Genomic DNA, 15,124 nt, shown 5'->3' with positions numbered 1-15,124 from the left:
ATTCTTCTAAATATGATATTGAGACTTGTGAGTCTTTGCCATCTCTAAAACAAAAATGACATCCCTTTTATGGTCATGGTTTTCACATCTTATCTATGAGTGCAGACTGAGACAATGATTGTGTTGTAAATAAACAAGGTATTAAGGTTCCCATAGAACTCGCCTTGCGTGATGCTTTGTTTGGTCTTGGTTATAATCCTTTGAATCCCACCAAAGCTTCCCATTGAACATCTCTTAATGTGAATGTGATATCTATTTCTTTTGAATTGCTCACTTTAATTCTTTTGAATGATTGACATTAGTTCCACTTCTAGCATGCCTTCACTTTTAACATCTCTTCAATGGATGATTCTTTGGTTGAATTCATGGGAGTTTATGAAAACCTTCCTAGATACCATCATAATTGTGGGTTCCCCCATTGCTTAAATTTTGAAGCATACTTTGGGAAAGATGCTAGACTATTGAATGATACCTTGAAAATGTACCAAGAACTCTCTCATCCACTTGATATATCAAGACGTAGTACTTTTCTTATGGGAGATAAAATTGATGTCTTGATGGATCCAAATACCTAATAAAAGGTTATACAAATTAAAAAATTCATAGATGTTTATGAACAAAATGAACATTCTTCTCTTATGCATGAATTTCTTAGACTTTTTGTTTAGTCTTATTCAAATATTCTTGGTATTGATCCACAAATTGTGACACATAATATTGTGTTGCATCCTAATGCTAAGCCTACAAAACAAAAGATTTGAAAGATGAACCCCAATGTGGCATTGTTGGTCAAGGCAAAGATTGAGAAGCTTCTAGAAGTAGTCTTTATCCATCCAATTGACTATTTTCCTTGGATTTCAAATATTGTTGTTGTTGCTAAACTAGATAATACTATTTGAATGTATGTTGATTTTAGAGTGTAACATTGTAAATTGTACTCCATGCAATTACATGGCACCTCTACTTTTAGATGAATCAGAGATGATGTTTAAGCTTCCGCCTCATCTACTTGTTAAGCCTGTTTTGTCACCTTTTTTTCCTGATTTTCAGACCATATGGACCATTTTATTCTAGGACACGTTCATGTCACATAGATGTTTTTGTGTCACGCGTTCATCCTGTGAATATTCAAACTGAAGGTGGTCATTGAGATGTTACACTTGCTAATTCTAGTAGTGTAATGTCTCCTTCTACACCCACCAACATCTAGATACCTCTTTAGTCTCTTTATCTTGCCTTTTTGCTTCATTTCTCCTCACTCTCTCATAATCTTAATCTCTCTAGTTCTATTCTTGTGCTTTTTAAGGTTTTATCACTATTTTTCCTACATCTCGTCCAACATTGTTACACTCATTCATTGTACTATCACCATTGTCAAAGCTTCATGCACTTGAGTCCCAAATCATGCTTGTCTTCACTCTAGTGAGCTCCATCTTTTCAGTATTGAAGGGAAGTTCTCTCTCTCTCTCTCTCACACCCTCATTGCATTGTTCATTTACCCATCTGTATTTTAATGTATCATTTTGTATTATCTCCTATATCATTCCTTCCATTATCATTCATCAACCCATATATCTTGGGTGTTCGTGGAGGTGGAAACATCGAAGTGGGGTTTTGATTGTGGAAGACCTCTAAATCATAGCCCCAACATTTTCGTCCTTGTTTGTTTTGTGTGCAAGTTTGGTAAAACTTGGAGTAGTGTTGGTTGGAGGCTTCACTCGTTGGACCTCTTGTAAAATAATCTTTCCCATCTCTATCTTTTGTTTGTTCATTTCAGTTAGTTTCATCTCTTTTCTTTTATTTTTGTTGCATTTAATACTTCAATTAATGTCTGGTCATTTTTGTACTTTCTAGTATGGTCTTCTATGTTTCATCTATACGAGATTATTGCATGCCACACTACCATCCTCGACCCACACATGCATCCTAGACAAAGAGTACATAAATATTACTAGACAGTCTCACTGACCTACACTTTCAGTTCCTATAGTCAATTTTTTTTAATCTATTAGCATCAGAGAGTTATATACACATTTATATCCTTAGTGAGTAAACTTAGAGGTCCGAGAACCCTAAAGGTTTACTTTGAGTGGGGAGGAAGTTATTGAGTCCTTGAGGGGTTTGATCACCCTTCATAGTGGTTCAATTTTCCTACTCTACATAGAGACCTTTATAAAGCTTCTTTAAAATATAATTTTCCTCTTACTAACATTAATATGATTATTGATTCTACTGCATGTTCTTACTGTTCTTTATGGATGACTTATTCAAGGATGTAACCAAATTTTTATTAATCCTCTAGATTGATATAAAAACAACTTTTATTATACCATGGGGAATATTTTGTTAGGCGGTCATGACTTTTAGATTAAATAATGTTGGTGCAACATACCAATGTGCTATGACTCTTATATTTTATGATTACATTCATAAAAAAATGGAAGACTATGTTGATGATTTTTTGGACAAATCCATTTTGTGCCAAGATCATGTAAAAATCCTTTGTCAAGTTTTATAATGTACTTGCAAATATACATGTGTTTGAATCCTTGTAAATGTGTCTTTGGTGTTAATAGTGGAAAATTATTATGATTCGTCATTTTGCATCATGGTACTGAGGTGGACACAAATAAAATTGATGTTATAGTCAACATTCTACCTCCTAAAAAAAATTCACAACTTCGTAGCTTATAAGGAAAGATTCAAGCTATCCATTGGTTTGTCTCACAACTAGCGGTTCAAACTTTTCCTTTTACTCAACTTCTCAAAAGATATAGCAGTTTTAATTATAATTTAAATATTATCAAAAGGATTTTGATAGTTTAAAATTTATGTTATTTGGCTAATCCTCCCATCTTACAACTAGCATTTTTGGAAATGCTTTTCTTCTTTACACTTTTGTTGTACCTAATGCTCTTGTAGCATTACTGGTACAACATAATAATGATGATGATACAGAGGTTTTGTATAGTACATAAGTCACACTTTACTCAATTATAAAGTCCAGTATTTTTCAATTGAGAAGTAATGTCTTGCTCTTGTATTTGCAACACAAAAGTTGATACATTATCTTCTTAATGTTGAAATGCATGCCATTATAAGATTTAACTCGTTGAAGAACCCTTTTCTATGATTTTTTTTCTTGTGAATGTGGTGATTTGATCCTAAAATTGCTCAACATACCATTTAACTAGAAATTGATGATAAACCAGTGAGGCAAAAACAAATACCACTAAATTCCTAGCTTGAACCTCTCATGTAAAAAGAATTAAACAAGTTGATTGAGGGCAATGTTATCTTTCCCATTAAACACACCTCATGGTTTTCCAACCTTGTACCTATTGGGAAGAAAAGTGGAGAGATAAGATTATGTGTGGATTAGAGTCTCACTTAAAGACCTCTACCCACTACCCTCCATGGAATAGATATTGCAAGTTATTTTAGGTTTTGAAAGGTTTTCTTTGCTTGATGGCGATTCTAGGTATAATAAGGTTTGGTGAAGGAAGAAGACTGATATAGGACAAACTTCACAAATAAATGTGGAACAATGGCTTATAGGAAGATGCCCTTTGGTTTGTCCAATGCAGGGGAAACTTTTCAAAGAGCTATAGATATGACTTTTCAAAGGTTAATGCATAAAATTAAACTTATCTATTTAGATGATATTACTATTGTTTCTAAGGATTCTAAATAACACTTCTCTCATTCGAGGCATGTCTTTGATAGGTGTAGAGGATATGGTATGTCACTTAACCCAAATAAGTATATCTTTTCTATTGATCAAGGCGGGCTTCCTGGCCATGTGGTGTCTAAACATGGTATTATAATTGAACCTAAAAGGGTGAGTGCTATCTTAGTTTTTTCTTAACTCATAATAAAAGTTTTCAATTTTTTCTAGGAAGAATCAATTTTTTTAGGAGGTTTATACAAGATATTGCTGATCTTTTGAAGCCACTAAAATCCATGTTAAATAAAAGTATACCTTTCCACTAGACAAAGGAAGGGAAATAAATTTTTCAAAGCATAAAAAAAGCCTTAAAAACCTACCTTTATAAGTCTTAATTTTTCTAATGTTTTTATTTTGTATCCTTATAGAAATATTAACACAATCTCAACTATGTTAGTGAGAAGGATGATGATAAACTAAAGAAACCAATAGTATTTTTCAATCAAGACTTGGAAGGGTATGAACAAAGGATATACTTTTATTGAGAAGCATGTTCATGTTATTATGAGCCTTAAAAAGTTTAGATGCCTAATTTTAACCATTAAAGTAAATACTTGATGGTTGCTCACCCTAGTGTTATAGAATTTTTGTTGAGAAAATATTTGAGTGACAAAAGAGTTGGTTGGATCACTAATGAGATGGAGTATGATGTTCAAATTAAGGTAAGTAAGTTGTTTATAGGCAAGGGTTTGTGTTAACAACTAGTTGATGGGTTGAAAAACAATGAAGAGATTTTAAAGGAGGTCATCCTAGTCCACCGAGTCTAAACAATTGAAGCTACTTCTTCATCAAGATAGGTGAAAGACATGGTTCACTTCCTATAAACTATTGAGTGTCCACAAGGAATAGATAGAGAAAAAATAATGTATTATAGGTTGCAATCTATCCCTTATGTTCTCTTAAATTTCGTGTTGTTTAGAAAAGATTTCAATGGTATTTTTCTTAGGTACATTGAAACTAACCAAGTTGATAAGATCTTGCATGAGATCCACAATGGAATAGTTGGTGGACACTTTACACCAAGGACAACAACACTTAATTATGGAAGCAAGATATTATTGGCCTAATTATTTCATGGATGTACACTCATGGGTAAGGAAATACAAGAAGTTTTCCTTTTTCATAGGAAAAGAAAGGTTAGAAACCCTTCAATTATAGCTCATTCAAGTTGAAAAACCATTTAGGAAGTGGGGATTAAATTTTTTTGGAGGTCAAATTTTTGCTTGAAATCACGCGTCATTGCTAGTTTTAGGGTCTGAGAATAGAAGGTCTTGTTTATCTTTCCTTAAACCCTAAACCCTAAATCCTAAGCTCTTTTACAAAGGCTTTTCCTATTGTAGTGTCATATTTTTTTGTCAGGGCAATTTACACCTCATGTTTGTGCCCCTACTTTAGCGTGTCCTATTCTCATCACCTTTCTAGGTTTGTTTTGTGCCTATTCTCTAGCTTTGAGGCCATGGACAACCTTTTGTGCGTCCTACCATGGGATATCCACCTTATCTTACATTTGTGTTGGCCCCTAATTGGAGAGGGACCAAGGCATGGAGCACCCTGGTCTAGACCATGGTAACCCAAAATACCATGGTCCCTCCTAATCTAGCCCCAATTTAAAGCGGGGTAGGTACTATATCTCCCTGATAAGATTTGATCCTATTGGCTCCACATGACAGTTGAAGGTCAGCCTAATCGGTAAATTACCTAAAAACCCCTATATAAAGACATTTTATCAGCCTAATTTCATCTAAGCATCATAAGTTGACATATCCTAACACTCTTGCATCCATGAAGCATTCATCATCAAGCATTTTCAGAGATCTTCAAGGTTTCATATTCATCATTCAACTATTTTGGAGTAAAATTACATCATTCATACGCAAGCATGTGTCTATGTGATTAGGGTTTTTCATGTTCATGCCATTTCATACAACATATGTGATTACATTTAAATAAAAAAGCATCATCATCAACAATTTCAGATCTAAGGTATATCTTTCCCTTATTTATTTTAATATTTGCATTATTTCAATCAAGGTTATTTCCTAAACTAAGGAAAACCCCCATTCCCAGCAATTTCCCCCTTATTTTTGTGTCTAGGAAATAGGTATAGAGCTACATTTGGGAGGATCAACAAGATTCATAGAGATGAACAAGTTCACCTTTTGACAACGAGAAATTTAGAGGACCAAGGTGAGGAGAAACATGGTCCCAAAAAAATAGATCAAACTTTTGGGAGCAGATTTGAATCATTCTCTTCTGCTCAAAACTAGGTTGGTGGCTCCATGTGACACCTCTAGCTCACTTTTTATGTTTGATCTCTTCAATAATCACCTATTTTACCCTAATTTCAACATTCTCACAATTCAACTTAGAAAGAGAGAGTAAAACCCTAACCCAAGTGGAACCTAATCAAAATATCATAAACTTTTCCTTAGAGGGATTAAGCCTAGATCTATTAGGTCCCTCCCTCTTTCAATGTAATGGTTAATTAAGTAAAATTAGTGGTTTTGTTACCTTAATTGGTGAAACCCTAATTTTCACTATTACATTTTGGTGAACTCAACATGTCTTACACCACTATTTCTGATTTGTGTTCTCAGATCTGATTTGTGAGCATTTTAATTTTCAAATTTGCACTCATTTATTATATTTTTAATCAAATTACATAAATTTTGATGTTTTAAATTCATAAAAACTAATTTATTTTGGTTAATTTGATTTGTGGGTTGCATAATTTCTAACTTTTATTTTCATATATGATCTTAGACATTCATAATGGAACTTAATAGATTTTATTTATTTACCATTTTATAAATGACTACATTGCTTTTCACTTATATTTATCATAATCATGTGTTGGACAATGGTTTCTTTCACTTCACTTTGCTTCTTTTCATTTATAGCACTTTGGCATATTGCATGTTTAAAATTTCCAAAATATTTTTTGTTAATCAATTAAATCTCAAATATTTTATCCATGATGCATTTTGTTTTATGGTGATATCTGTAGGGAAATGCATTACATATGGGTAAAAGCACAAAATTGTGTCACGTTTCAGGCCAACTCATCAGCATAAGTGAATTTAAGTAATTCTAACTAAAAATTACTTTTATTCAAACGTATGGTCTATAGAGATTCATTGTAGCTATCTTATATGGTCCACAACTTTTCTAATTGAAATTGTCTACTAAATGTATATTTTATACCACTTTGGGTCTAATTACCAAAAAAAAATCTTTTTTTTTTGAAAAATTCAATGTTTCAACAACTCCTACTCTTATAAATAATATTTTTTTTAAATGTAAAAATACCCTTTTATAGATCTATATGTGAATTTTATAAAATATATATCTTTTAATATTTAAATTGGCTCTTATATTTTATATTTTATTGTTATTGAAAGTGGGTCATCAACACTAAAATATAAGGTTGATTATCTTGTAAAGGAAAAATACTAAAATTTATTTAAAATTTTTGAAAAAAATAATTGCACTAGAGAAAAGAGTTTATGTCAAGACGATGTAATTATTTTCTAATTTGGATAAATAATTAAGAAAAAAGGTGACACCAAATGGAGAGAGTTATATTTCAGTACATGCAACTTTTCAAATTTATTGAAAAATATATATACATAAAAAATAGTTAAAAAAACATTTTTGCACTAAAGTTTTAAGTTATCAATATACATAAAAAATTTGAAGAAAAAAAGTAAAATTTACTATATAAAGTGTGACAGCTCATGTAACTTCAATTTCAGTATTTTATCAACAACTAAATTATAGTGTTTACTTTATAAAAAAGTATATTCAAATAATTTTTTTTTAAATTATAAACATAAAATACATAAAAAGATATACATTTATTAGTTTAAATCATTTCAAAATTCAAAACATATATTTCACTTTCTATTGATTCAATTTAAAAAGTTGAATTGGCCATTTCCTTTATAAAAGTGTGATACAACTTTTTGCTTTTACCCATATGTAGATCACATAAAAGCTCTTGTAGATCATAATTGTAGAGATGCTAATGAAAAACCTAATACTTGTACCTCTCCTAGGGTGTCTAATGTGAATGAAGAAAAAGCTAATAATCCTATCAATGATCTTGCTAATGGAGAACAAGCATTGAAGAGCAACATGGCACCATCTTCTTCTCATACACATACCCTAGCGTAAGGGGGACAAGGTCAAAATATTGGTGTTTAAATCTCGAACTAGATCCCCCTTATTCTCTTAGAGATTACCTTAACCATTAAAAAAATTGTAGAGAAGATGATGTTATGAAATTTATTCATGATCTATCTCCCCACAAAATGTTAAGTAAAGATGAGGCCTTAGATGATAGGATCTTCCTTCCCAACCTATCAAAGAGGATATACATGATGATAGAAAGGAGAATTTACCTACAAAGAATATTCCTTCTTCATTTACTTCTCCCTTTGTTCCTTCTAGATATACTTACACTACAAATTTTAAAGAGATTCATTACAATAATCCTTCTTCTCAATTAATACATTTTTATAGGAGTGGCTAGAGTGGCTATAACATAATATCAAAACAAGGTTTTAGAGGACAAGGACTTGGAAAATTTGAACAAGGAATTAGAGTCCCTATAAACCCTCCTACACAAACTTGTATCAAAGGTCTATGCCATCCTCATCGTTCACCTATGGATGATCTCCTTAGGATTTAGAACTTTAAAGACTATCTTACAAGACATATAAATTATCATCCATATAAAGGTGCTTCTTCTTCAAACACTCCTTTTTGCTCACATTATCAAACTAATTATTGTTTGAATTTTCAAAATGGAAGGCAAGGACTCATTGATAATGGCATAGAAAAATCATAGAAAATAACCCATGTTCTTCTAGCAATCCTTGTCCTACATCACAAGAGACCGGACCTAATCCAAATGATGACCAAGAGAAATTAGCTACTAGAATATTTTGGAGATTGAAGTATGATAGCAATGTTGTTTTTCCTTTCATTAGATTTATAATTATAAGCATAAGGAAGATGATATGCACATTGTCTTTTTCATCAGAGTTATTCTCATTCTCTTGGCAATTGTAAAGCATTTAAAACATTTGTTCAAGACCAATATGATAGAACTTGCATAGCTCTTACAACCAATATTTCACTCTTCCTTGGTGAAGAGGTGGTGCCTTAGCATTCCATTCACCCTTCATGTTGCTCCTCACCATATGACACTAGTAGTTAGCTTAATTGGGGGCTCTTTGTCATGAGAGGTGATGCTATTTCAATTACAGTCATCTTGGGGTAGCAACATAATTCATTCTTGCCTTTATGTTTGGGGGGCAATAATATTATCCTATTTCTTCTCTATATCTAAAGTTTCACTATTCCCTTTAGGGGTTGCATTTTTCATACTTTGATGTCCTTTCTTGCATGGAATGGTATGTCTCTTTTGATTAATTTCTCCTTAAGGGAGTTTGTGATCCTTCATCTTAAACTTTCATTCTTTTAAGATTACCTCTTCTTTAGAGTTTTATTTTGCATATCTTGATGTCTTTTTTTGCATTGAATATTCATTCATATAAGTACATGGTGCATTTCCTTATGTATAATCTATCCTTAAAGGTTGTTTAATTCTTCTAATTGTCCCTACACTTGGGGGACATTGATCTCTTCTATCCTTTCTTAAGGATCTACTTTTCCTTTGTTGAGTGGTGTTTGCTTATGATTTAATGCTATTTTCTTGTGTGAAGTTGTTTGCTTGCTTAAGGATTCTCTCTTATGCAAGAGGTGTGTATCCTTGACTACAAAATCTTTAACACTTGGCAATGTATATCTACTATAAACAAACCCCTTCACTTTGTGTCAAAAGCATGTCATCCTTCATCAAGAATCCCTTTAACTAGCAATAGGAGGAAGGTAGGCATTCTTGTTCTCCTTCGCTTCTTTTGGTAGAAAATGTTATGTTTGTTCAAGAAAATCCTCTTGGAGGTAGATGTATTTTGAGAAAATATCTCTTCTCCGTGAATGGGTTGGCAATTACATAAACTGCGAGTCCAGGTAAATCTCTTAGAAAATAATGTTTTCTTACTCTTAAATAAACCGACATAAGCACTAAATGATACAATTACACTGAAAAAATAAACATGAATATCAAAGTGACTTCCATAATCAAACAAGCATTGTAATGGATATGAACATTGTGAAAAGAATATTGCTTCAAAATAACTTGTTCATCTCTTTTTAATATCTAAAATATTTCAAGAAAATCATGAACATTTTCATCTCTTATGATGAGAAAGATATTACAAGTCTTCTAACACGCCACTAGCACATTATGTCTTGGAAGCACTGGTAGTAACATGTCTACCCTTTTTATGGAAATCTAAAATATCACAGTAGGGAAATCAAATACTAAGAATATTTTTAGATGATACAAGGAACAATTTGAAACAAATTGTGATAAATCACAAAGAATGATAACATAACTTGGATCAAAATCATAAATCTAATTAAAGAGATCTAGTAAAAAGATGAAAGAAATGGGTGAAATAATAGTATTTCTGTAACACTAATAATTTAATAAAAATGAATCCACTTTTATTAAAAAAAATAATAATTTAATAAAAATAAAAATATAAAATCATTTTTAAAGGATTGAGACTCACCTGCAATAACCATCCCAACACCTTAATGCACTCTTTGATTTCTAGAAGTTCTAATTGTAGCTGAAAGATTATGAAGAAGCTGAAGTTAGAACACCTTTACAAAAAAATACTATAATTTGTTTTCTTGGAAGATTACCTTTAATGTCTCATCCAGCCCCTGGGTTTTCTTTTTTTCATCCAGAAAAGAATAGAAATCAGGATTCGATTTAAATTCAATATCTCTGGAAATTTCTCCTTTATCACGAATGGAAGGAGAAACAGGAAAAATAAACAAATCGTCAATTGGGCTATCAAGAAGAAGGGAAGCCTCTTCACTTGGACTGAATTTGGAGCCATCAAAGCTTTGAAATTCAGTAGCCCTAACTCTCTTAGATTCCTCTCTTGTGGAAACAGGAGTAAGAAATTGATCTTCATCCAGGCTATTAAGAATAAGGGAAGCCTCTTCTATCAGATTCAACTTTGAGCCGTCGAAATCCTTTACCATTATCTATATCGAATTTCTGAGGTGTAGAAAAGGGAGTAACAAACATATCATCAATTGGTGGGTACTGAGAATAAGCAAAGCCTCTTCGATTGGATTTAACTTGGAGCCTTCAAAAATATGGATTCCAGCCATTTTGCTAAAGGCTTTTAGAAAAAGAATTGTGAACAAAAGCAGGGTAAAGAGCAAAAAAAAGAAAAATGTTAACTACACAAAATTGCTCAAAAAAATTGCTCAAGAATTTTCTTAGCTGCACAAAACTCGAGATTTGCAGTAAAACGCTTCTTTGTGTCTATTGGCTTGTCTATATGTCCGTCTGTGCTCCTAAAAATGCCTTTTAATAGTCCATGGCTCGAATCATGGTGAGTAACAACCACACTTCGGTTGTAACAACTCACAAGTACCAACTTAATCAACCAAGCTTCTTGTTTTTATCTTAGAAGTGTTGACTTCATAATTTCTTCAATCACCATAGAGGTGACAACTCTACATCATGCTTGTACTCAAACGTGGTAAGCTCTTAAGACTAGAATTCCTCTTTAGACCTAGATGTACGCCTTGAGGGTTCATTATAGATGACTTTGCCTATATATCCCTTCAAGGGAAGTTAGAGGCTTCATAGTTCACCCTTGAAGTTTAGAGGGAGTTCGTTCTCTCCTCTAGTATGAGATCCTTGATCTCTCTTAAAAACTAGGGCAATTTATTAAAATTAGCATAACAATAATAAAGAAATATCTGTTGCCTTCGAGTAGTGTACATACATTCACAGTTACACAGGGGGCATATCCTTCCAAACTTCTCAATTACATAGAAAGCGACTTGAGCACACTTACCAAAAAAACATGGTGACTAGCTTGTACACATCACACTCATGATGACTAGCTCTAGCTTAAGTCACAAATACATGCTGACTAGCTCTAGCTTACATCACATATTTATAGGGTCTAGCTTAAACTTACACCACTCATATAAAGTAACTAGCTTTGGTAGGCATCACCTACATAGTGACTATCATATACTCATTGACAAACTAACATATCCATAATGGCTAACTACCACTTGCCCATTGTACATCCCAAATAAAAGGAATGTTAGTGCACTACACACTACACCGTGGGACACATTCTTTTGCTCGGTCTTCTACACCAACAAACTAGTGAGATTAGGATTTGATGTATCCCATACTTCACCAAGTGCATGCCCTCATCCTAACAAAGTCAAGTATAACACTTCCACATAAATATATGACCAAATTATACAAGGATTAGTCCAATTATTACCTAGCATTCTTCATTAGAAATGATCTTCCTTGTAGTCTATTAGATGGCTAAGAAATAAGGACATCCATTGCCAGACCTATATGCTCATGGCAGAATTTGTCCAATACTCTAAATGATCCATAATGGTTGAATGAGGAATATGCGAGCTTGAAGATCTCTAAAAATTTCTAATTATGAATGCTTTACGGATGCATGAATACTTTAGGAATAGAGACTTAGATTACTTAGAATGATAAAATGTCTTTATATAGGGGCTTCTATGTTAAATAGTGATTAGGCCGACCTCCAATGATCATGCAAAGCCACGGGGATCAAATTCATACCAATAATATATTTCCTACCCCATTTCAAATTGGGGCCTGACTGAGCAGGACCAGGGCATTTTGGGGCACAGTGGTCTAGATCAGGGCATTCCACACCCTAGTCCCACAACAAACATGACCAAAATAATTCTAAAATGGGGTGGGTATCCTATGGTAGGACCCACAAAAGGTTGTTCATGGCCTCAGAGCTGGAGAATAGGCACAAATAGACCTAGAAAGGGTTTGAGGATAGGACACACTAAAGTAGCCTAGGCACAATCATTAGGTGTGAATTGGACTGATGAAAATTTACGATGCTATAGTTGGGAACCTAGTTCCCATAGGCTTGTTGCTTTGATCAAATATTTCTTTTAAAAAAGACCTATCCTTTTTTGGTTTTTGTGTTCTTGGTGGTCTTAATGCTTGTGAGCTCCTCCCTTTTGTGTGCCTATGAGGCAATTATGTAATGTTTTTGGCCTATCTATATTTAATCTAATTAGAATACCAAGCATTTATGAATAGAAATCTTGTAGAATTACTCAAGAGTTTTGTTAAGAATAAGAGATTGTTGTCAAATGGGAAATGATGTCTCTCACTAAATACATTTTCTAAAAGGAAAATGGAAGGTCAAGATGTAGAATTCAATGCAAGGCTTGGATAAAAGTAACATGCATTGAAGTTCTAATATTGTGACATGTGTCAGCATGATAAGATTTTGATCAAGGTATGGGATTAGATGAGAAAAATGTAAGTGATATGTGAGGTGGAAAGGCTAAGCATACTCATACTTGTGTGAAGGAGGTGGTATATGTGCAAGATACTTACACATGTGAGCAATTGAGATGGAGACGAGTCAATTGTAAATAGATGAGATGGAGGATTAGCATGCTCACACATTTACTAGTAAAGAGTTGGATGAGTTGGCATGATCACACATGGTGGAGCATATAGTAGGTTGAGGTCAAAATAAAATATACTTCCAAGATGTCATTCTCACACATGTGAGAGCAATCATAATATTGGGGAAACAAGGCAACGTGAGAACAATAAAAAATTCAATCCATGTAGATATATTTAATGACTAGGATTACAATGCTAAAGATTAAATAATTGAAAAAATAGTAATGAAAATTAATTTCTCTAAATGAATGAATTAAATAGATATGAATTTATTAATTTATTTAAAAAGTTTGCTGATGCAGGAGCACTCAATAACTCACACCACATTCAAAGCTAATGAATTTGCTAACAATGAGACAAATTATGATTCTTCATATAATTTAGTGAGCTAACCTTTATCTATTATTATGCATTTAAAAATTTACAATCTCCACAATCTCAAGAAGGATGTGACATGCATTTTAAAAAATATCTCATAATTAAATAAAATCAAACAAAATAAGGGAAACCAAGCACAACCAAGGAATGTGGTATGAAAGGTCATTTTGACTGTATAGAAGAAGAAGACAAGGGAATCATTGTGTGTGATTGAAGACCAAAATAAGCATGAGCAAATTAAACATGGCATAAAGAAAATAGCAGCACTGGAATTGGGAAAGTAAATATGCAACAACAAAAAGAAAAGACAAAATGTATAGAAAATGAAATTGAAGAGGGTACTTTGAAAAAGAGAGGATCTTCAGTTGGAATGTAGGGAGAAGACCAGGAATGTATGGAAAGGAACGTGAAATGAAATGCAAAGGAAAAGATGATTAAAATTGCATATTGCAAAAGGAGAGTAGTAGAGGAAATACCCCTTGAGAGGGGATATGTATAGAGGAATAAGATGAAATGCACAGGATGCGTGGGAGAATAGAAATGAGTTCATAATGAAGACAAATGCAGGTTTAGAATAATGGATGCTTTCAATATTTGCAAAATAAATGAGTTGTCAAGAGAGGACGAATAGAATAAAAGAGTGCATTTTTATTTTGTTGCAATTAATATCATTTTCTTGTGTGTTTTGTGTGATAAAAGAAAGGAAATAAAACTACAACACACGGTGAGGAATTTCAAAACAAATAACAATTTATATTAATGCTTTTTCAAAATAGAGTTGCCAGTACTCTCTTGTCATTATACATTCATAAAAATAGAGTATTCACTTTGCATTCCTCTTCAAAATAGATCTCTACTCACAACTATGGGAGAGGCTTCTAGAAACGTGCCAAAAAAATAGAACATTCTAGATACATCAAAGAGAATAGAAGAAGCTAGGAGAAGTGTGAAGTAAATGTGGTGGCTGGAGTAGATGGGCAAATGGGGCAGGGGAGATTAAATATGCATAGTTGGGAGTCCATGTATGGCAATACTCCCCCTTAATCTTCATTTCCATGTATGTCTACAATACCAATTCCTTCCCAAAGATGCTAAAAAACATTCTTTGCAAGTGGCTTTGTGAAAATATCTACTAGTTGTTCTTCTGACCTGCAAAACTCAAGATTTATGTCACCATTGTTCACCAATTCTTGAATATAATGATATCTTGTATCAATATGTGTGCTTCATTTATTAAAGACATGATTTTTAGATAAAGAAATCGCTGAATTATTATCACAATAAGTTTTTGTAAGTTCTTCTTGCAAATTCCTCAAATCTGAAAGTACTCTTCTCATCCATACTGTTGACAAGTTGTTGATGTGTTTGCAACATATTCTGCTTCTGCTGATGAGAGTGTCACAATTGGT

The sequence above is a fragment of the Cryptomeria japonica genome, chromosome 7 (genome assembly GCF_030272615.1).
Source record: "Cryptomeria japonica chromosome 7, Sugi_1.0, whole genome shotgun sequence".
Taxonomy (NCBI): Eukaryota; Viridiplantae; Streptophyta; class Pinopsida; order Cupressales; family Cupressaceae; genus Cryptomeria; species Cryptomeria japonica.
The sequence above is the reverse complement of the archived record's forward strand: the minus strand, read 5'-3'. Positions refer to the sequence as shown.